This window comes from Crocuta crocuta, unplaced genomic scaffold (assembly GCF_008692635.1).
Source record: "Crocuta crocuta isolate KB4526 unplaced genomic scaffold, BGI_CrCroc_1.0 scaffold54, whole genome shotgun sequence".
NCBI classification, from domain to species: Eukaryota; Metazoa; Chordata; class Mammalia; order Carnivora; family Hyaenidae; genus Crocuta; species Crocuta crocuta.
The window spans coordinates 3838385-3861230 of NW_027530356.1; positions in this window are offsets into that span (position 1 = coordinate 3838385).

Here is a 22846-nt window from a genome sequence, read left to right on the forward strand (position 1 = left end):
TTAGCTCTAGGTATTCTGTAAGTATCTTTATAAATTAAGGTGAAGTTCCCTTCTAATCGTTGGTTGTTAGGAGAATTTATCATGAATGATTATTGAATTTTTGAAATGTTCTTTTTGTATACTTTGTGGTGATCCTACGATTTTTCTTTTTAAGATGTTAATATGATGAATTATTTTGATTCCTGAGTATTAAATTAATTTTTCACTTCATGAAACTGTACTTGGTCATATATATGTCTTTCTTATTTATCACTGGATTTAATTTTCTATCATTTTGTTTAGGATCTATACTCTTGAGACATAATGGCCTATAATATTTCTTTCTTACAATATCCCTGGCAGTTTTTGGTGTCAGGGTTATGCTGGCCTTATAAAACTAGTTTGGAATTGTTTCTTCTTTCTTCCCTAAAAGTGTCTTAATTCTTCCTTGAATGTTCTGAAAAAAATTACCAACAAAGCCATCTGGACTGGGCCTGCAGGGATTTGGGGAAAATATGGGGGAGAAGCAGGGCTTTTAATTATAGACTGAATTCCTTTCATCAAAGTAGGACCATTTATTTTTCCTATTTGTTTTGTGTCAGTTTAAGTAATTCATGTTTCTCAAGGAATTTGTCAATTTCAACTATATTATCAAAGTTTTGGCATAAAGTTATTATGTTACCCTCTCAATTTTTTTAATATTTAGGATTTGTAGTTATGTCCCCTTTTTTATTGAGAGTTCATGTATTGTTGTTTTTTTTCCCTTGATCCCATGCTAGGGGTTTATCAATTTCATTCATCACTTTAAGGAACAAATTTTGGGGCACTGAGTGGCCCAGTCGGTTGAGCATCTGACTTCGGCTCAGGTCATAATTTCACAGTTCATGGGTTCGAGCCCTGCATCAGGCTATGTGCTAACAGCTAGCTCAGAGCCTGGAGCCTGTTTCGAATTCTGTGTCTCCTCTCTCTGCCCCTCTCCACTCCCGCTCTGTCTTACTCTGTCTCTCAAAAATAAATAAAAATGTAAAAAAATAAAATAAAATAAAGAACAGATTTTTACTTATCTTTCTACTTTAGTTTCTATTTCATTAATTTCAGCTCTTGTCTTTCTCTTCTTTTCTTTCTTTCTCTTCTTTTCTCTTTCTTTCTTTCTCTTCTTTTCTCTTTCTTTCTTTCTCTTCTTTTCTCTTTCTTTCTTTCTCTTCTTTTCTCTTTCTTTCTCTTCTTTTCTCTTTCTTTCTCTTCTTTTCTCTTTCTTTCTCTTCTTTTCTCTTTCTTTCTCTTCTCTTTCTTTCTTTCTTTCTCTTCTCTTTCTTTCTTTCTTTCTTTCTCTTCTCTTTCTTTCTTTCTCTTCTCTTTCTTTCTTTCTTTCTCTTCTCTTTCTTTCTTTCTCTTCTCTTTCTTTCTTTCTCTCTTTTCTCTTTCTTTCTTTCTCTTCTCTTTCTTTCTTTCTCTCTTTCTTTTTCTTTCTTTCTTTCTTTCTTTCTTTCTTTCTTTCTTTCTTTCTTTCTTTCTTTCTTTCTTTCTTTCTCCCTCTCTGCCTCCCTCCCTCCCTTCCTCCCTTCCTTCCTGTCATTTGCTTTTCTTTTTCTAGCTTCTATTTTTCTGGCTTTCTATTTCTAGCTGGAGTAGAGGCTCAGATCATTAAGTTTCAAACTTTTCCTTTTTTAAAATTTATTTATTTTGATAGCATGCAAATAAGCACAAGTGGGGGAGGGCCAGAAAGAGAGGGAGGCAGAGAGAGGATCCCAAACAGGTTCCACAGTGTCAGCACAGAGCGCAATGCGGGGCTCTTTCTCACAAACCTTGAGATCATAACCTGAGCCAAAATCAAGAGTCGGATGCTTAACCAACTGAGCACCCCTCAACCTTCTTCTTTTAAAGTTAAAATTTCCCCTCCAGTCACTGCTTTGGCTGTGTTCCACAAATTTTGATGCATCATACTGTGATTTCTTTGATTTACTGTTTGTATATTTTGAATAGATGATACAAGCATATGAAATGTACATACAAATGTACATGCAGTGAAAAGTAAGATTCTACCTGTATCACTTAGGATCTGGCAAGAAACAAAAATTTCCCCAACTTAGATGGTCAGATGAAGATATTATGGAAGGACCAAGGAATCGAAGAAGGAATGCTAAATCACTGCTGATTCATCATCAATAGAACATCATTATCACCTCTAGACCTTAAGGAGCAATGCAAGGAAATTGTTCGTAGATGCTGGTAACTGCTAGAACCAACCAGAACCGTGGGGATAGGGCCCTCTGCAGGTGTGCAGTTATGAAGGGATGATGATACTGCCAGAACCATTTCACCAAGTGAGATGGGAGAGGAATGACAAATATCCTGGCCATTCTCCCCTATGCATCCATCTTCTGCTACTGTTTCTTTCCAGCTGAATCCAAGCCAGTCTTTAGGTGGTAAGCTCCAGAACAGAGAATGGGTCAAAGAGGGTGGGGAATTGGGGGATGGAGGAAACAATCAAAGAATTACAGGCACAGGGGATGTTTCTGGGGTGGAAAATGAGAGTGAAGCTATGACCTAACTCTGCGCTGAATTGCTAGGTTTGTTGCATGATGGATGGTTGTCAGGAAAGACACTCTGGTAATTGGGAAGACCAGGACTCCATTCCAAAGAAAAGTAGAATTCTGAGGATTACAGAAGATACTGCCAAGATAGTGCATTGTACACTGTTAAACTCTATCCCCAGTGTGGGATGTGTGTTACTGCGGTACACAAAATAGCACTAGGACTTGATATTACACAATGTTGAATCACATGCTGAGAAATGTATTCCCTTTGAAATTACTCTTCAACCCTGATTAAATCAAGAATAAAGTTTCTTCACTTGAAAGTTTTAACAACGCTCTTATAAGAAAAGGCCAGGTTTAGAGACTGGTCAAGCATTAGGATTGAGCTAGAAGTTAATAAATTGTTTGGTTTTCCTGGCATGTATTTTTTAAAAAAAATTTTTAGTCTTTATTTCTGAGGGAGAGAGAGAGTTGGGGAGGGGCAGAGAGAGAGGGAGACACAGAATCTGAAACAGGCTCCAGGGTCTCAGCTGTCAGCACAGAGCCTGACACGGGACTTGAATTCGGGAACAGGAGATCATGACCTGAGCAGAATTCAGCTGCTTAAGCAACTGAGCCACCCAGGTGCTCCTCCTGGCATTTATTTTGAAGTTACTTTCAGTTTATGGCAAATAACACTAGTTTTCCATTTATGGGGATGATACAGCTTTCTTTTGAAAAAATATATATTTAGGTAAAAACCAAGTCATCAAAAAAGATATTAAGTAAACAAAAGCCCAGGAGGTAATAAGCTATAGCAAGTATACTAGAAGGATATTTGAAGATTAAGGTGGAAGAAGATTGCTTCAAATGTGAGTATATTACCAAGACCTGAGACAGCGCCTAATGAAGGGTAGGGTTTCTTTTAAAAATTTTTTTTAATGTTTATTTATTTTTGAGAGAGAGACAGACAGATAGACAAACAGAATATGAGCAGGGGAGGGGCAGAGAGAGAGGGGGAGATACAGAGTCCTCAGCAGGCTCCAGGCTCTGAACTGTTAGCACACAGCCCAATTCGAGGCTCAAACTGACAGACCATGAGATCATGATCTGAGTTTAAGTTGGATGCTTAACCAACTGAGCCACCCAGGGGCCCCTGAAGGGTGGGGTTTCTAAGAGGGTAGAAAAGAAACACAAACCTCTCGGGGGGCAGACTGCTACCATCTGGATGGATGGTGCTCTTAGGACATTCTCCCCGCTTCTCTGACCCTACGAAATTTTTAGCCACTTTATTAATATATAATTCACATACCACAAAATTAATCCATTTAACATGTACAATTCAGTAGTGTTTAATATTTTCAAAGTTGTGCAACCATCACTACAATCATATTTTTACTATTTTTCTAAGTTTATTTATTTCTTTTGAGGGGGGCGGGGAGGAGAAGAGAGGGAGGGAGAGAGAGAGAGAATCCCAAGCCCGATGCAGGGCTCAATCCTGTGAGCCATGAGAACATGACCTGAGGCAAAGTTGGATGCTTGACTTACTGAGACACCCAGGCATCCCTACAATCTAAGTTTAGAATGTTTTCATCAGCCCCAAAGGAGCACAATACCCAGTGGCAGTCACTCCTCATTATCCCTCCCTCCAGCTCCTGGCAACCATTGATCCATTTTCTGTCTATGCATTTGCCTCTTGGGGTATTTCATATAAATGGAATCACACAATCTGGCCTTTTGTGACTGGCTTTTTTCAGTTAGTGTAATGTTTTCAAGGTTTATCCACATTGTGGTGTTTCATTCTTTTTTATTGCTAAATAATATTCCTTCAAGGGAATGAATATTTATGTCCCCTCCCTCACCAAATTCACACATTACAACCCTAATTCTCAGTATGAATGTGTTAAAAGATGGGGTCTTTGGGAGGTAATTAGGTCATGAGGGTGAAGCCCTGATGAATGGAATTAGTGGCTTTATAAAAGAGACCCCAGAGAACTTCCTCACCCCTTCTGCCATGTGAGGACAAAGTGAGAAGATAGTAGTCTGTGAACCAGGAAGTGAGCTCTCACTAGATACTGAATCTGCTGGTGCCCTGATCTTGGACTTCTTACCCTCCAGAACTGTGAGAAATAAATGTTTACTGTTTAAGCCACCCATTCTATGGTATTTTGTTATAGTCAGCTGAATGAACTGAGACAATTCCCTTGCATGAATATTCCACGTTTTCCATCCATTCATCAGTTGGTGGGATTTGGGTTGTTCCCACTTTTGGGCTATTATGAATAATGTAGCTGTGAACATTTGTACAGGCTTATTTGTGGACACAGCTTTTCATTTCTCTTGAGTGTAAACCTAGGAGTAGAATCGTGGGTAACTCTATGTTTAACATTCTGAGGAACTGCCAGACTGTTTTCCAAAGTGGCTGCATCATTTTACATTATCATCACCAGTGTATGAGAGTTACAACTTCTCCACATTCTTTCCAACACTTGATATTCTCTTTTTTATTATCGCCATCCTAGTGGGATGAAGTAGTACCTCACTGAGGTTTTGATCTGTGTTTCCCTAGTAATTATTGGTGCTGAGCACCTTTTAATTTTGTGGTGGAATTGTATGAGTTCTTTATATATTCCGGATATAAGGTTTTCCCCCTTATATCCGGATATACATATCCCCCTCCAAAGAATAGTCCTTGCCAGCTAACTCAGCGATTACAGGAAAGAGAAAGAGGTAGATGTAAATGCTAGTCTACTGAAGAGTCACCTTGTTCTGTAAGAGGTAGTCTACCTAAGTAGAGATCATCTGGGCAAGTTTGTTCTCAAGGAGCATCTTGGGATCTGTGCAAGTGCTTGGAAAGGAACTGAGTGTAAGCCTCAGATATCTGCACCAGTAAGACTGGAAGAGATGACATTGACCAGAAAGATTTTGAGTCCCGAGTTTTCTAATTGCCAACTGTGGATATAAAAATTCTGCAGATCTTTGCTATTCGAAGCGTGGACCTTGGACCAACAGCATCTATATCACCAGGAAGTTGTTACAAATACAGAATCTCATGCCCTGCTCCAGACCTACTGACTCAGAATCATTTTTATAAGAATTACAGTGATCCGTACGTACTTTATAGTTTGAGAATTGCTGCTAGAGGACACTTAAAATAGATTTAAAAACTAACTGCATTGCAGAAAGCCTGCCTGGATACCTGTGCCAGATGGAGCTGGCTGGTACTTGAGACTGGATTGGGAAAAAACAATAACGCAGGCAAATTTATCTCCGGTGTCCCTAAACCAACCCCCTCAATTCCAATGCTTTTATATTTGAGTTCCCTCCTTTTCTTCTTGACTTTTTAAAATAACCAGTGCTTTATCTTTATTTTACGCCTCTCCTATAGCAGAACATGCTCAGTGCAGCACTCCAAATGTCATAAAACTACAGATGACAGGAGTGTTAAGGTGTCTACAATTTATAGCTTCTCTCCAAGTAAGAAAGGAGAAGACCTACACCTTCTGGAGAAAGCTCGATAGACTGGGATGCCCAGGGATTTTTTCGGATCCTGAGATGACACCAGAGATCATCTTTTTTATTTATATCCTGTATTTTATATTGTGCTAAAAAGAATTGAAATAAGGGTAAAAAAAATACGAAAAGCCACCACACGTAGGCTTTATGTACCAAATCTATGCCACGTTAAGACTACTTTACTAGAAATAAGTTGTAAATTTGGTTCTGAGCTTCCTAGCGGCCAGTGAGAACTGTGTTGATGTCCTCTTACGAAAGGGACTCTAATGTGAGCATCTTGGCTCAGCACAAGACTAAACCAAAGAGAACATCTCAGGCAGGGCTTGGAACTGGGGGCCACTCTGACATACCCACCAGCAGTTAAATGAGGCTGAAAGGTTTATGCCATAGAATAATTGCACCTGGATGTGGCCAGTCTAGTGAATTATTTTTTTTCCTTTCTCATTTTTTTCCCCTCAAATATTATCCTACTGTAGAAAATCTGAAGGAGTCTTATCTTTAGTCCAAACAACTGGGTCAAAAGATGTATTCTCTTTTATCTAATGGGGAAACCTGCCTTTTCTTTCTTAGCTCAAATCCTAAGGGCATTGGGAATGACAGGGACCTTGGGGACCATCTAGGCTATTCTCCAAATGTCAACGAGCCAGAAAGCCATGGAAATTGGCTGCTTCCATGGGACAGTCATTGCACACGTTGCCAATGGAGAAGCGCTGATGCAGCTCATGATACTAGCAGCTGGCTGCCAAGTGGTTACAATAAAAGGGAACAAGCTAGCTGAGAGCACGTGGGAGGTGGAGAGAGGGCACCACATGACTTATATACAAGAGGGGTTTGGTATAATAGAAGGAATGCTAGGCTGGTATCAGCTGTAGGGCCTTGGGCATGTCATTAATCCTCCTGGATTTTCCTTACCTATAATAAATAATCAAAGCAGTTGTCACTCACTGAGTCCTTAGTACTTCACAGGAGCTATTTCTGTTGAATTTTCACAGCAAGCCATAAGCTAGATCCTACTATTTCTTCTATTTTCCAGATGAGAAAACTGAGACACAAAGACCCAAAGGCCCAGGGTCACTCAACAGAACCCAGGCAGTCTGACTCCAGGGTCTGAGCTGCGTCAGCTGAGAGTGTCAGATTAGATAAATGCTAAAGACTCTTCCTGCTTCTGCTACTAATTTCCTCTCTTGTTAAGCTGAGATAATAATAGTGTTGTGAAGATTGTAAGATAACCCAGGTGAAGGGCTTAGCGCAGTGCCTGGATCATAAGTGCTCAATAGATGTGAGCTATTACTGTGGTTCATACTTTTATTTTTACCACTGCCATTTTATGGAACAAATCACTTCTGTCATCTCCTCAACAGCTGCCTTGGTACACAGTTAGCCCAACTGAACCGATTAATAAGTTCGAACAGTGGGTCAATTGAGTCATGAAACCCAGCAAGCCTGAATTGATGCCAAAGAGAATTGCCTAGTTAAACAGTCTTAAGCAGTGCTATCCAAGAGAACTTTCTGTGATGATGATGCAAATGTTCTTCATCTGTGCTGATATGGTAGCCATAAGCAGCATGTACCTACTGAGCACAGGAAATGTGACTAGTATGGCCAAAGAACTAAGTATATTACTTTATTTAATGTCACTTACTTTGAAGCTTTATCTTACTAGCTACATGTTGCTTGTGGCCACCATATTGGACACCATCAGGCCAGAGCCTATCTATCAGCCAAGAACCCTTGGTGAGAGGACTAAGGAATCAGGCATAAGAAAGAAAGTTGGGATGCCCCTTGGCCACAGCCCTGTTTTGTTACAGATGCCTTAAAGAATCATGGATATTTGAATACTCCTGCTTTAGAGGATTCCCTCCACCTAGTATTTTAGGCATGGGGGTGCAGGAGAGAGAGAAGAAAGAAGCCAACTGCACTTTCACCACTGGGGTGCCCCTGAGTCATTCTGGGTAGAATTAGATTCCTTATTGCTGTTAAAAGTTAATTTTAGGGGGCAGGTAGTTTATACCAATGTTATGTGACAGTACCATGACATTCCATCTTTTAAATGCTCTGTGTCACTACGTGCAGAAACTAAAAAGTGATTTTGAGCCATGGCTTCAGTGTTTAATTAGGAAAAAGATGATCAAAATGGAGGATCAAAGGATCATAGACTTGGAGAGGGCTGTCTTGTAAACATGTCCATTACAAATTGGCATTTCAGGGAAGCCATGCATGCATCCCCAGGACACAAGTGTAACCCTGTGCCTCGCTTTTCAGACTGACTGGCTTCTGATCAAGAGAGGAGGAGCAGTCAGCCAGGTGACGACAGCACTACCCTCAGCTCTTACCCTGATCCTTGAGGATCCTGTCCATTTGTTTTAAAATGAAAGAATTTCTTCATGACATGAAGAGATCAATGAGCTCATTTTGATCTAAGATTGTGACCATGTGACTACTGCCCTGGTAGAAATTTCTTGGCATTGTATTATGTTCTAAAATGTTGAGCTATGAAGAGCCCCTCTTCTACTTATTCCCTCCTACCCCTAGTACTGGTTGGGGGAATAATTAAATGGCTGCCAACATTTGCAGAAAACGAAATTAAAATCTAATGAGCCTTTGCTTGTGTTAAACCAATTTTTAAATGAAAGTAATTAAGAGAGTTTTCATATAGGAAAGGCTTTGTTTAGATCGAAACGTTAAAAGCCATGACCAGAAGAAACACAAGGGTCTTATGCATAAAGGATTCTCTTTTTGTTGTTTTGTAATCACACCGGCCAGTGTTCGCACTGTGAATGCTAACACAGTGGGCCGCCCTGGCGTCGGCCCCACGTCACCACTGTCCTGGCCAGTCTACCTCGGAGAATGTCTTGCGCCAGGGCTGCGACCTCTTAGGCCGTCTGCAAACAGACACTGGGCCATCTGCCCTCTTGCTTCCCACCCAAACACAGCTGCTGGGCTCCATCCCAGCTCCAGCCATCTGGAGGAGGAACAAAGGCCCCTCTCCTCACCCTCCTCCTGGCTGCCGAGAGAAGACTGGGGAATCTTGGCACTCTCTTGGCCTCAGTGAGGAAAGGAAAATGGAAGAAGCAGCCAGATCGGCTACTAGTGGCAGGCAGCTCTTTCACTCTGGTCGTTGGGGTCAATGAAACCTTTCAGTCACTCCTCAGACATGTGTTGAGGTCTTGTACATTGCAAGCTCTGGACCGGAGCAGGCTCTGGGGACCGGAGGGGGCGACAGGGCTCCTGGCCTCTAGAAGCTCACATTCTGGCGAGGGTGATGAACATGTTCATTGCAGGCAGAAGTGAAGGGTTGTAGGAGCCCAGCAGAGGGATGTTCTACCCAGGGTGAGGGGATCAGGGAAGTCTTCCCACAGGAGGTGACACTGGGCCTGATGTCTGAAAGTGAGTCCCCGCAGTGGGTGTTAGCAAATCAGAATGTAGGAGGCTGGCCCAGGTGGAGATGCATGGAGCCCCACATGATGCGGTGAGGAGCCTGAAGGGGGAGGTGATGAAGGGTGGTGCTGGACAGGGACAGCCAGACTTTAGTGGGCCTAGATGCCCATCAGAATGAAAGGTAGGCAGTGGGGGGCTGTGAGCATGGAAGGGTGATAGTCAATTTGGGAAGATCTTCAGGTGTGGGGAAGAGGGAGGGCTTTAAGGCAATAAGACTAATTAAGAAAAGACACAGTGATCCAGAGGAGAAATACTGGTGGCTGAATTAAGTGATAGTGGAAATGAAATTAATTTGAAGGTGAAATCTTTTAAATAAATTTTTTAAGTTTATTTATTTGGGGGGGGGTACATGAGCAAGGGAGGGGCAGAGAGGGGGAGAAACAGAATCCCAAGCAGGCTCATGTGCCATCACCACAGAGCCCAACGTAGGGCTTGAACTCACAAACTGTGAGCTCATGACCTGAGCCAAGATCAAAAGTGGAACATTTAACTGATTATACCACCCAGGCACCCCACAGGAGGGACCATTCTGAAGGCAGGCTATTCCGCTGGTCCAGTGCTTCTGACCTGACTGGGAGAACTCTCAGGACAGTGGAAGGCAGCTCCGGGAAGAGAGGTGTGTCAGTCACTGCCTCTTCCCCCTCTTGCCCTTTCCTTAAGGCAGATGCTGGTCACTAGGCCCTGCATGTCAGAGACCAATGGGCTGTCTGGTTTCTTTCTTTCTTTTTTTTAATTAAAGGGAAAGAAGGCAAAGGCTCTTTCTGTTCAATGCTCTCCATTCCTGGCCTCCTTAAAGTGTGCGGAGTTCATAATTTCTAAAGCATTCATAAGTGAATCAGTAGCCAAAAAGCACGGATTGAAACGGACTCTTAGAAAGGCATGGATGAAAGGCTAGATTTAAGACAGAAAAGGAAACAAAAGAGGCTGCACCTCCATCCCTCAGATGCAAGCAGTAGACTCAATACTGGCTATAAGACAGAGCACCGGAGGCCAGGCTCTCCGCTTAAAACCTCAGTTTCTAATCCCCACCAAAAATACTTCCAAAGCACTTTATTATTTGCAAATTTTGCCATTTTTAAAAATGTGAAGCATGGAGAACTCTAGTAGGTCATAAATCTAGTGGGTTGATTAAAACAGTCTTTAAGTCACTGAAAATTCATACCATTATTTTTCTTTCACAGTGATGAATCTTAATTTCTATTCTGAGTAATTCTTTTTTACTTTTAAGGCATAAAATTTAAAAATTACAACTGCTAAAAATAACCACGGGTAGATTTCCTATCTTTTTCTCCAGTTTCGCAGGCCCTTGTAGCTTTGCTGCTTTCCTCTGAGGAGGTTGTCTGGGTTTATTTGGAAGGTTTTTAAAACATATTTTCTGTTGCTCTAATTCTTGCATTTTAGAGCATCTTCTGTTATTCATGTTACCCTAAATTAGACATTATAAGAACAGTAGATAAGCTTGTTAATTCAGCTGATTCATAATTTCTTACATTAAAAACCCCACAAATCAGCAGCTTTAGGAGATATGATAAATTAATACTATAACCTTCAAAACAGATTGCTAAAGGGCCCAAGGATTACCATTTAGTGCCTTTGTTAGGAAAGCCTTTTTTCCCCCCTTCTTGGTGTTATTCTTATATTTTAAGAGAGTAAAAGGATATTTTTCAAACATCAATCTTATTTTTAAAAGTCATGCTGTGAATCCTCAAGCGGATTGATTCCCAGAGCGCTGAGCTTTGTAAAATCCCTTCGCTTCCCTGGGCCTTGGTGTTTGCGCTCTTTGCTCCCGTCTGGGGCGCCCCATCGCCTGCGCTCTGACATCCGCCTTCCCCCTTGCTGTGGGCTCTGTTATTATGGTCCTTGAATCACATGCTTTCAGCCAAAGAACCCTCGACACAGTTTGCCCTCCAAGAACCTGCATACTTTTGTTGGACCAGAAGGGCAAGTCACATGACCTCCTTCGCTCGTCTGGAAATTGCTCAGTCAAAAGATTTCTCAGCGTTTCTTTCACTTCATTTATTCCAGAGCCTTCAAATCCTACTTTGTTCTCATGCTCAGAGTTTCAGCAGATGGTCTTCTAAAGGGAAAAATATGTTGTGGTGTTCAATTCCCCTCTCTTATATCCGTCACTTACCTCTCTCCTAGAAGCCTTTTTTACATGCTACCCTCTTCTAAGCTTGTGCGTGTGTCTATGTGTGTGTATTTTTTATATATTTTTATTTAGATGTTTTTCTTTTGAAGTAATGATTCCCTCAACCACAATTTCTCATTTTTTCTCGCTTCCAAGAGAAACTCTGCAGGCAACACCATTATGCACCTTCAGACGAATGCTGATGTTTTCATTATCTTAGTTGTTTTCTGTTAAACAACAACAACAAACGATGTTTTAGGAGTTCCAAAATCAAGTTTTCTAGGAACAACACACAGAAGCACAAAATCCTATTTTAGAGGAAGCGGAGTCCTTCCAGATGATGCCAGAAAGCATCCACGTTTTTCAGGTGAGAAACTGGCAGTGTGGAAGCGGGGGAGGGGGGAGTGTTCAACGTCCATTACAACTTGTGGCAGGGTTCAAACCAGCAGCAGAGACAAGGCTTCCCAGCCCAGAGCCACCTCTATGTCAGTTTCTTTAACTGTAAAGTGCAAAGTAAAACACAACTACTGTAAGGTGAAGTAGCTGGCAGACAAGGGGATGTTGAAACGTCAGTGAGTTAATATGTGTAAGCGCTTAGAATGGTGCCTGGCACAGAGCTCATGTTCCGTAAATGCTAGATCAACATTATAGGGAAAGGATGCCCTATGTTCTCATTGTATGAATTTTGTTAAAATGATTGCATTTCTTTACTCTATGTAAGTTCTATTAGAAATTTGGAGGATAGGGGCACCTGGGTGGAGCATCTGATTTTGGCTCAGGTCATGATTTCACGGTTTGTGAGCTCGAGACCTGCATTGGGCTCTGGGCTGACAGCCCAGAGCTTAGAGCCTGCTTTGGATTCTGTGTCTCCCTTTCTCTCTCTCTCTCAAAAAAAAATAAACATTTTAAAAAATTTTAAAAAAGAAATTTGGAGGCTAGGATTTGGCCCAAATGATGATATTGATAAATAAATTCATCATCGTAAAATATAACAATTTAACAATAAAAATCTCAGTATTAAAATATGTTTTAGGGGGTAGATGGGATTACTAAGGGCATAAGGATATTCATAATCTGTTCTTTTTTTTTACATTTATCAACTTTTAGTTTTATGATTTTCTCCAAAAATATATACTATTTTTTAAAAACATAAATATCCTTTACTTTCATTCCTCAGTATTTTTTTTCTTTTCTTTTGTTCCATCTTGATTATTCTCCAATAAGAAACAAACGTAGGGCCTTCTAGAGTTACAAAATGTATTTGGAAGTAGCAATCTGTCTTTCTATAATCCAGTAAGGCTATCTGCTCATCAGATAGGCGACTCAGTTTTTGATTGTATTATTTGCTCCCTTATCCCTCTGATATTTTCATTCTTAAGAGGGAGTAGACAGGGGATGGTGGTGGTAGTGAAAAATCTTCAAAGATGAATGAATGGCTGAAAATAAAAGGCTTTAAAATCACAGTGTGTCAATACACTTACAACGTACTGTTTGTGTAATATAACTAGAAGGAGCAGGAGAAAGATGAAAATAACTAAATTATTTGCAAAGCAGTCAAAAATGTGGTATACATTTAGGATTCCCTTTCAAATGTCAGATTTGTAAGGATTTTTTAAATGTGTGGCTATTTTATACATACATAATAATTTATATAGATCCTTAAGAACAGATGATTAATTCTAGGGTAAGTGTGGGCCTGATTGAAATCTGCACTGTACCTGTGTGTTTATTTTCCTTCTGGTCATATTATCTTATAATTCCTTCTGCATTAAAGAACAAATCCACACACATTCACCGATAGTTACACATACACACACATGTGCCTCCAGCCTGACATTTTAGCAGGAACCAGTCTTTATTTTAGACAATTTTTATTTATTTAGTCTTTAAATAACGAAAAAAAATTTTTAAATGTTTATTTTTGAGAGAGAGAGAGACAGAGAGAGACAGAGCGTGAGTGAGGGAGGGGCAGGGATAGAGGGAGACACAGAATCCAAAGCAGGATCCAGGCTCTAAGCTGGCGGCACAAAGCCCAACGCGGGGCTGGACACCACAGACTATGAGATCATGACCTGAGCTGAAGTTGGATACTCAACCGACTTAGCCACCCAAGTACCCCTTAAGTAATTTTTAAAGTTTATGTATTTTGAGAGAGAGAGAGAAAGAGAGAGAGCAAGAGCGAGTATGAGTGGGGGAGGGGCAGAGAGAGAGTTAGAGAGAGTGAGAGCGAGAGAATCCCAAACAGGCTCCATGCTGTCACTATGGAGCCCGAGGCAGGGCTTGGTCTCACCAACTGTGAGATCATGACCTGGGCCAAAACCAAGAGTCAAGTGCTTAACCAACTGAGCCAACCAGGAGCCCCTAGACAATTTTTATTGTGGGTCTTACTCAAGGCTGGTTGTCTTGGATGCACTCTGAGATGAAGGATGCAGGATGCTTCCTCAGTGCTGCCTTCGGGATCAACATTTGTGAAAAGGGGGAAAGAATGCAGAGGAAGAACCAGGCCCACTGACTACCTGACAGCCTTAGTCAGTAGTGTGGACATCTCTGGAGCTAAGAGGGCCCTTTCAAAGGTGTCCAAAGGCTGGGCTTTTCTACTGCCATTTCAACAGTCACTGGATATGGGCTGCCCTGGGAAAGGCCTGTCCCTGGGTGTGGCTGCTGTCTGCAACTGAAGCAAATCCTAAAGAGGCTGACAACTAAAAGCTGTTTGCCAGCCCAACGGTCCTCCTGGCAGTACAGGCAACAAGTGCTTCAAGAGACATCTGGGGGACTCATCACTGAGACCACCGTGGAGCTGGTCCTAACCAACTCTGTGCACTTGGGCAGATCACTTTGGGCTCCAATTTTATTTCCTCAGAAAGGGCTGCTTGATTTCCTCGGAAAAGGCTAATCTCTAGGACTTCTTCTAGCTCTAAAATTCTAAATTTTCAAAAATCAAAATAAATTTTCAGAGCCTCTCTTCTACCTTGTGTTTAGTAAATGTGGAAAATAGTCCTTTGTTATACATACAATGAAAAGATACACACATGTATTCAAATAGATGGAAAAATTATCTTGTTCCTTTTATACCAATAGGAGCATGGCCAGAAAGTACAAGCAAGGGCGAAAGTGGGAGTGAAGAGATGAGAACTCCATTCTTGGACAGCCCTGAAGAGCTACCAACGGGCCATACCGTGTGTCTCTCGAATGTAGAATTCAAAAATAAGGTTGTTTTCTTAAGCCTTTAGATCCCTCTACCCAAGGGTGAGAAGAGTTCATTCTCCCTTTTCTCTTTCTCAAATTATGGTGATTAGGCCCAATTGTAGGAACATTAAGGGGAAAAAAGTACCCTTCTCATCTCTTCCTTTATCAGCCAGCCCACAGGATCTTCCACCTCCTCCCCAGCTAGATTTTTCAAGACTCGTGTGGGCATCTGCAGCATGGAAACCAGATGGCAGTTTTCTTGAATCTGCCTGTTCTACTTTAACAGCCTCTCTGCAAAAAGCTCCCCAAAGAGTCTGCTGCAGGTAGGGTCAGCATGAGAAAATAGTGGATTCAGGTCATCTGAAACGTGGGATCCCCTACACACCAAGTAGACGTGAAGATAGTCTAAAGACAAAACTCCAGTGTGGAGGCCTTCAAGGGTCTGTCACTGAGTAAAATATGCAGCACAGTGAAACATATCCAGGAAATCAGTCTTTTTGTTTTGTTTTTCACTTGAGTTGCAGAAACAGTCCCTCATTTTATAGGAAGGGGCTGATTGGTAGGGGAGAGTTTTGATGTCTAGTGGAGCTTACCATTTTCTAGACTTTGGGACAGATCTTTGTCTCATGGTGAGAATCTTAGAAAGGATCAACTTGGTTGCTTGTTTTTGGTTGCTAAGAGAAAATAGGGCAGTGTGGATGGTGGAGGAAAGGGGAAATATTATGGGATTCTGAGATGAAGAAAGAAAGAGTGCTCTACGGGTTCTCAAATGCCAGTGTGCAGGTTGGGATCGAGCTAGCTGTTAAGAATCACTTCAGAAACCTGTTAAAAATAGAGATGTCTTGGGGCATTTGTGTGGTTCAGTTGACTGAGCGTCTGACTCTTGATCTTGGCTCAGGTCATGATCTCATGGTTCACAGGATTGAGCCCCTGCATCAGGCTCTGCATTGACAGCATGGAGCCTGCTTGGGATTCTCTTTCTTCTCTCTCTTTTCCCACTCCTCCTTTCTCGCTTTCACTCTCTTTCTCTCAAAATAAATAAATAAACATTAAAAAAATAGGGATTTCTGAAACCCATCCTAAAATGTTTTGATACAATAACAATTTCTCCTGTTTGATTCTGATATGCAGTTAGGTTTAGGAACTATAGGGCTAGTCAGAATGTATATCATTGGAATTCATCCATTATTCTAATATATGGTTATTAAGCATCTTCTATGGAAAGGTTACTTAAGTTCTGTGGGGATTATAAATGTGTATAAGACTTAAGCTGCCTCACATGCCTTTGAATGTGAACAGAGGACTGGAAAGGTACACAAGTAGGTGACAGATATGTTCTCAGACATCAGCTTACAGTCCAGAGAGTTGGAAAGAATAGAATGGAACTATCATGCCAGGAGAAAATAAGCAGATGTTTTAAACTGAGGAAGGAACAAAGAGGGAGACAGCTTGGCAGATTTCCCAGGAAGGGTCCCTAGTTCAGATGCCCAAAGATTAGAGAAGACAAATATTAATATAAACCTCATAAGTTTGAAGAAAAATTCAGTGAGAGCATGTGTGTAGTACTAAACACAATATGTGATAATCACCAATAAATGGTAGATATTAATAACAGTGGGCAAGCACCTAGTTCAGAAATGTCTCTCCCTCTCTGCCTGTCCCAGTGCCTATAATTCCTTTACTGGGTTTTGAAGTCTTATTGGAAAAGACTTTTATTAAAGAGGCTATTTTGAAAGGATTATACCTTAAGCTTTTAATAGTCTAGGAAGGAAGAAGGAAAAAAAACAGGGGACAGTGGCCACATGGGAGCTCAGAAGTCAGGAAGGAATTGAGGTGGTGTCGGAAGCTACCTTTCATACATGTAACATCATTACTATAGAGGCTACTTTCTGGGAAGGGAGACAGGAGTCCAAGGCAAGGTGTATGGCCTGTGTGATCATTTGGAGCCCAAGACCCTTGCACCAAATGGCATCTCAGCAGTTGGCAGATGGGGAGAGAGGTTATGGAGAAGGCTCCTGTGTTTTAATTACTCAGGTCTTAAAAAAACTCTTGTGCTCACATTCCTTAGTGAGAATCAGTTACTTCACTCATCTAGACAGAAGTGGGCATGTAGATGGGGGAGGCTGAGAAATGTAGCCTCTGGTTGAGTCGAGTGACAACACGTTCATGAAAAAGGAGTCAGAAACAGAGAGACACAGGCTTGCCCAGCAAGGGAAAACCTAAGGTCAAGAAACAGGCCAATGCATAGGTGTCTCCCAAATAAATGAACTTTTTCAGGGAGAAGGATGGTGTTAAGTTCGGTACTCATCTGTGAAAAGAGAAGGGAAAGCATTTGGGGAGTTTATAAGGGATTGAGAGTAGCAGCCTTGGCTGGAAAGATGAGATACTATCCTAGAAGAAGGCAGGGAGGCCCAGTGTAAGAGACAAATCTCCAGATAGAAATTTGGTCATGCTCCCCCTGGCCAGCCAGAGGCTACCTTTCACAGCCTTCCCACCCTTTACATGGAGGGGGGCTGTGTGAATGGTTCTCACCAATGGAATGTGAGCAGAAGATTTTTACAAAAAGTCAAGTGAACCAATGAGCCAAGAAACCCATGTATCTCCATATAATCTCTTTCTCCATTTGCCAGCTTCTAAGTACATGAAGAGGAAGAAGAAACCCAAGATGAAAGAGGTCTGGGCCTCTTAATGATCTTAATGATCTCTTAATGGAGAACCATTAAGACTAGTATTAGACTGCAACAGGAATTGGAAAGAAACATCATTGGGGTTTTTTTTTTTAAGTTTATTTATTTTGGGAGACACCGAGAGAGCACAAGCGGAGGAGGGGCAGAGACATGGGGAGAATCCCAAGCTGGCTCTCTGTGGTCAGCAGGTCAGTAGCAGGTCAGCATGAAGAGCCTGACACAGGGGTGAGGCTCAAATTCATAAAATTGTGAGATCATGACCTGAGCCAAAATCAAGAGTCAGGCACTTAACAGACTGAGCCACCCAGGTGCCCTGAACCTTCATTGTTTTAAGTCTCTGAGATTTCAGGGGTTTTGTATTTCAGAATTTAGCTTTACCTAACACATATAAAAAGTCAGAGGAGGCCTGTGGGGAAGAGAGGCAATTCAAACATCAAGGTGATGGCTCTTTTGAACTGCCCTTCACAAATAAAAGACCACCGGCCACCCCACATGCATCTTAGGCAATCACCAAGGTCAAGTAAAGGGAAACTTCCCTCCTCCTTCCCACTTGTACACTAGGCTTCAAGTTCCAGACTTCAGGGGGATTGATTTCCCTTTCTTAAGACCTTTGTCTGTCATCTTTTATTTATTTTTTTAAATGTTTTATTTATTTCTAGGAGAGAGAGAGAGAGACAGCGTGAGCAGGGGAGGGTCAGAGAGAGAGGGAGTCACAGACTGAAACAGGCTCCAGGCTCTGAGCCGGCAGTCAGCACAGAGCCCGACGCGGGGCTCGAACCCACGAACCGCGAGATCATGACCTAAGCGAAAGTCGGACGCTTAGCCGACTAAGCCACCGAGGCGCCCCTGTCTGTCATCCTTTAAACCACTTTGATTCTAGATAAAAACATTGTAGAATTGGAAGGATACTTGGTGTTTAGCCTTTTTTTTTTTTTTTTTTTTTTTGGCAGGGTGAAGGTGTAGAGTAACAGAATCAGATAAACATGAGAAAATCAGTTGTGAAGAAGGCAGTGCTACTGTAAGAACATGCCATGGTACCTCTGACCTGTGGGTGTGCTAGGGGAGGTGGTTCTCTCGTCAGGCTGATATTCCGTGGGTTTTAGGTGGGCAGAAGCTGGGCTGAGAACCCAGTGTGGAAGGAGCTACTGGAGAAGAGTTGAATTGACTTACTTTAGGTGGAAGTGTAAGGATGAGAACTGAGAAAAGGAAGAAAAGTAGAGAGAAATGACAGCAAAATCCTGAGATGCTAGAAGGTTGGCAGACTGAGAACGTTAGGGATGTTATGGGGAGGAAGGTGGAACCTCCGCATTCAGGGAACCCTGATGTTCAGTGTTAAACTATCTGGTCACTTCCACATCAGGCCCTCCTTCTTCCATCATCAGTGAAGGCTTTCACACCAAAGACATCTCCTGTGGGAGGTTTTTCAGGGGTCGCCAAGCAAGGGCTAGAATTCTGCAAATTACTTGACAAGCTGTGGACTGGGGACATCGTTGTATGGGGTGGGTGAAGACCTATGAACAAAACGGATCCCGAAGGATCTCGGAATCATAGGTGACTATCCACGGCACCAACATGGTTTGATCACCAAATACGCGCCGGGCCCTTTTCTAGGACATGAGGACAACTCCTTGAACAAAATAGAGAGGGTCTCTGGGAACACACAATCTAGTGGAATGGCGGACAATAAATAACTGGACAAATACATGAGGAAAACAAAGCGGGGCATGTGATGTGAATGGAGGCTGTACTTGAGAATGGGTGGTCACCTTGCAGAGGCAATACTGGAATGGAAACCGGTCCATCAGGAACTTGCTAACATCTTAGGGGGTGGAAGCCTAGTCTCCCAGGAGCACAGCCACCCCTGCACATGTAGCTTACAGACTAATCCTTTCCTCCTTTCTGCTGCTAATTCTTTCCCTCTTCTCCACAATGATGTAGAGTTCCTTTTCAATGGATGATAAACACATATTGAACCCTTCTTTGCATGCTATGGAGAGATATTTGCCACTCAAAAGGATACAATCAAGGTTGCCGCTGAAGAAGGGGTTCATGGATTCTGCTTCCCTCGGGTCCCAAAGGAAAAGGCAGTGATCTGCTGCTTGAAATGATTTGATCTCACACTTGTCTCAAGGCAGAATACGGGTAAAGCTGTGTAAAAGACCGCTTAAGCTCCTTAGCTGTCCTGAGGGAAGACGCACTCCACCCTCCCCCAGAGTAAAGACGTCTGTGTTGGCGGATGATGACGTCCTTGGAAAGCTGGCGGTGCCAGGGCTCCGGGTTCTGAGAAACTGCTGAGCCCACGCGTGCTGCCAGCTGCCTGCAGGAGTCAGCAGGGAACGAAAAGAAGGAGCTCCATCTAGTGTTGTTACAAAACAAGACCAAAGACATCCTGAACCATTTGTCAGGGGCAAACACTCCTCGTCTTGTGTCCAGAAATACTATCTAAAAGGCCAGAACTGCTGGGTTGTGGGGGTTTGGCACAAGGTAGAGCTTCACCTTTGTCCGCAAAGGAAGGCTAAGCGGTCTTAAGATCGTGCTCATCAGTGACTACGGATAAAATGTTTCTTCCTGGAAGAGCAGACCGCAGCACTATGTGCACATTCATCGGTCGTTATAAAATCAGGGCCTGGGGACCTGACGACATCCAGAGGACTCTGGGGAGACATATAAACTGGGTCCTGCACGTATAGGACTTTTTGGAGCTTTAGTTTTGTAATTGATGTGTCATGGGGTTCGTATTATCTTTAACCTTCATAAATAATGACAGGCTGTTTTCCAGAATGGGTTATAATGGTTTATGCTCTCACCAGCACTGCATGAGAATTCCTTTTACTCCTTGTTGTCTCCAAAACTTGGTATTATCAGCCATTTTCATTTTTGTCATCCTGATGGGTATGGCCACACCTTAATTTTCATTTTCCTATTAGTAGTGAAGTCAACCACTTTCTTGGGTTTTTAGATTTCCTCCTTTATGAGTTACCTATTGGCCATTTCTCCATGATCTGTCTTTTTTCTTAATTATTTGTATGATTACATATTCTAGTTAAGAGGCCTTTATCTCATATGTCTCATGCTTTTCCTTTTCTCTTCATGGCATCTGTTGGATGGACAGAAGCTCTAATGGAAGTCAGTGTATAATTTTTTTTCCTTTTATGGTTTGTATTTTCTGTGTCCTATTTTTAAAATATTTCCCTACCTTCAGGACAAGAAGACATTGCCCTATTTATCTTTCAGAAGCTTCATTGTTTTGCTTTTTACATTTATGTCTGCACTCTCCTGAAACTGAAATTTCATTGGTAGGAGGGAGCACTCATATTTTATTTTCTTTCATGTGGATTTCCAATTTTCCTTGATCTGTTTATTGGAAAGATCAACCTCTTCCCACTGTTCTGCATTACCACCCTTGTTTTAAGTTAGATGTGTTTTCGAATGTTCTATTCTGTTCCACTATTCCACCTTGGCCCAATATTAAACTGTCCCAATTGCTACAAGTTGATAATACGTCTTCATATCTTGGACAGCTGCTCCTCTCACCTTGTTCAGGCGTCTTGGCCATTCTTAAACCTTTGTATTTCTGAATAAAATTTATCATCACAAGACTGCATTAAATCTGTAGGTTACTAGAAAATAATTGGCATCTTTATAATATTAAGTATGCAATCAATAAACATGACTATTTATATAGGTCTTCTTTAATTTCTCTCAATAATACTTGGCAATTTTCCATATAGAGATCTTGGACCTCTTTTATTGGACTTATTTCTAGGTGTTTGTTTTCTGCTTTTATAATTTTTTTTAAAAAATTATTTATTTAAATTCAAGCTAGTTAAATACAGTGTAGTATTGGTTTCTGGAGTAGGACTCAGTGATTCATCACCCACATACGACATGTAATCTTTAAAATGGACTTTGTTAGAGCAGTTTTAGCTTCACAGCAAAAAAGTACAGAGAGTTCTCGTGCATGCTCTGCCCCCACACAGGCATGACTTCCCCATCATCAACATCACTTACCAGAGTGGCACATTTGTTACAACCAACGAACACACCTGATAAATCATTTTCACCCAAAGTCCATAATTTATATTAGCCTTCCCTTTTGCTGTCGTACATCGGATGGGTTTTGACAGATATATAATGACATGTGTCTGTATCTACCACTGTCGTATCACACAGAGTAGTTGCAGTGTCCTACAAATCCTCTGTGCTCAACCTATTCATCCCTCTCTCCACCCTAACTCCTCACAACCGTTGATCCTTTTACTATCTCCATAGCTGCTCCTTCTCCAGAGTGTCATTTAGTGGGAATCATACCACCGATAGCCTTTTCAGATGGGCTTCTTTCACTTAGTACTATGCATTTGAAGCTCTTCTACATCTTTTCATGGCTTGGCTGAAGGACATTTTGGTTTCTTCTAAGTTTTGACAATTCTGAATAAGGCATAAGCATCCTTGTGCAGGTTTTTGTGTAGACATAAGTTTTCAGTTCCTTTGGGTAAATAACAAGGACTGTGATTGCTAGATTCTATAATAAGAGTCTGTTTCATTTTGTAAGAAACTGCCAAATTGTTTTCCAAAGTGGCTGTGCCATTTTGCATTCCACCAGTAATGAATCAGCGCTCCTGTTGCCCCACATCCTCGACTGCATTTGGTGTTGTACTTCAGCCATTCAAGTAGGTGTCCAGTGGCATCTCATTCTTGTTTTAATTTGCAGTTCCCTGATGGCATATGCTGTTGAGCATCTTTTCATACATTTGTTTTCCATCTGTATTTCTTTTTTGGTGGTATCTGTCTGTTCTGGTCTTTTACCCATGTTTAAAATCAGGTTGTTCATTTTCTTATGACTGAGACGTAACAGTTCTTTATATATTTTAGGTAACAGCCCTTCATCAGGTAAGTCTTCTGTAGCCCTTTATCAAATATCTCTTTCTCCCTATCTATGACCTGTCTCCTCATTCTTTTTGACAGCATCTTTGGCAGAGCAGAAATTTTTAATTTTAATTAACCCTAGGTCATTCATTATTTCTGTTATGAATCATGACTTTTGTATTGTATCTAAAAGTCTTTATCAAACCCAAGTTCATCTGGGTTTTCTCTCCTCTTTTCTAGAAGTTTTATAGTTTTATGTTTTACATTCAGGGCTGTGATCCATTTTGAGTTAATTTTGTGAAGAGTAAAGGGTCTGTGTCTAGATTTACTCTTTCACCTGTTGGAGTCTAGTTGTTACAACATCATTTGTTGAAAAGACTATCCTTGCTTCATTGTACTGCCTTTGTTCCTTGGTCAAAGACCACCTGACTGTATTTGTGGGAGTCTATTTCTGGGCTCTCTGTTCTGTTCGCTTGATCTATTTGTCTGTTCTTTCACTGATACCACACGGCCTTGACTACCATGTA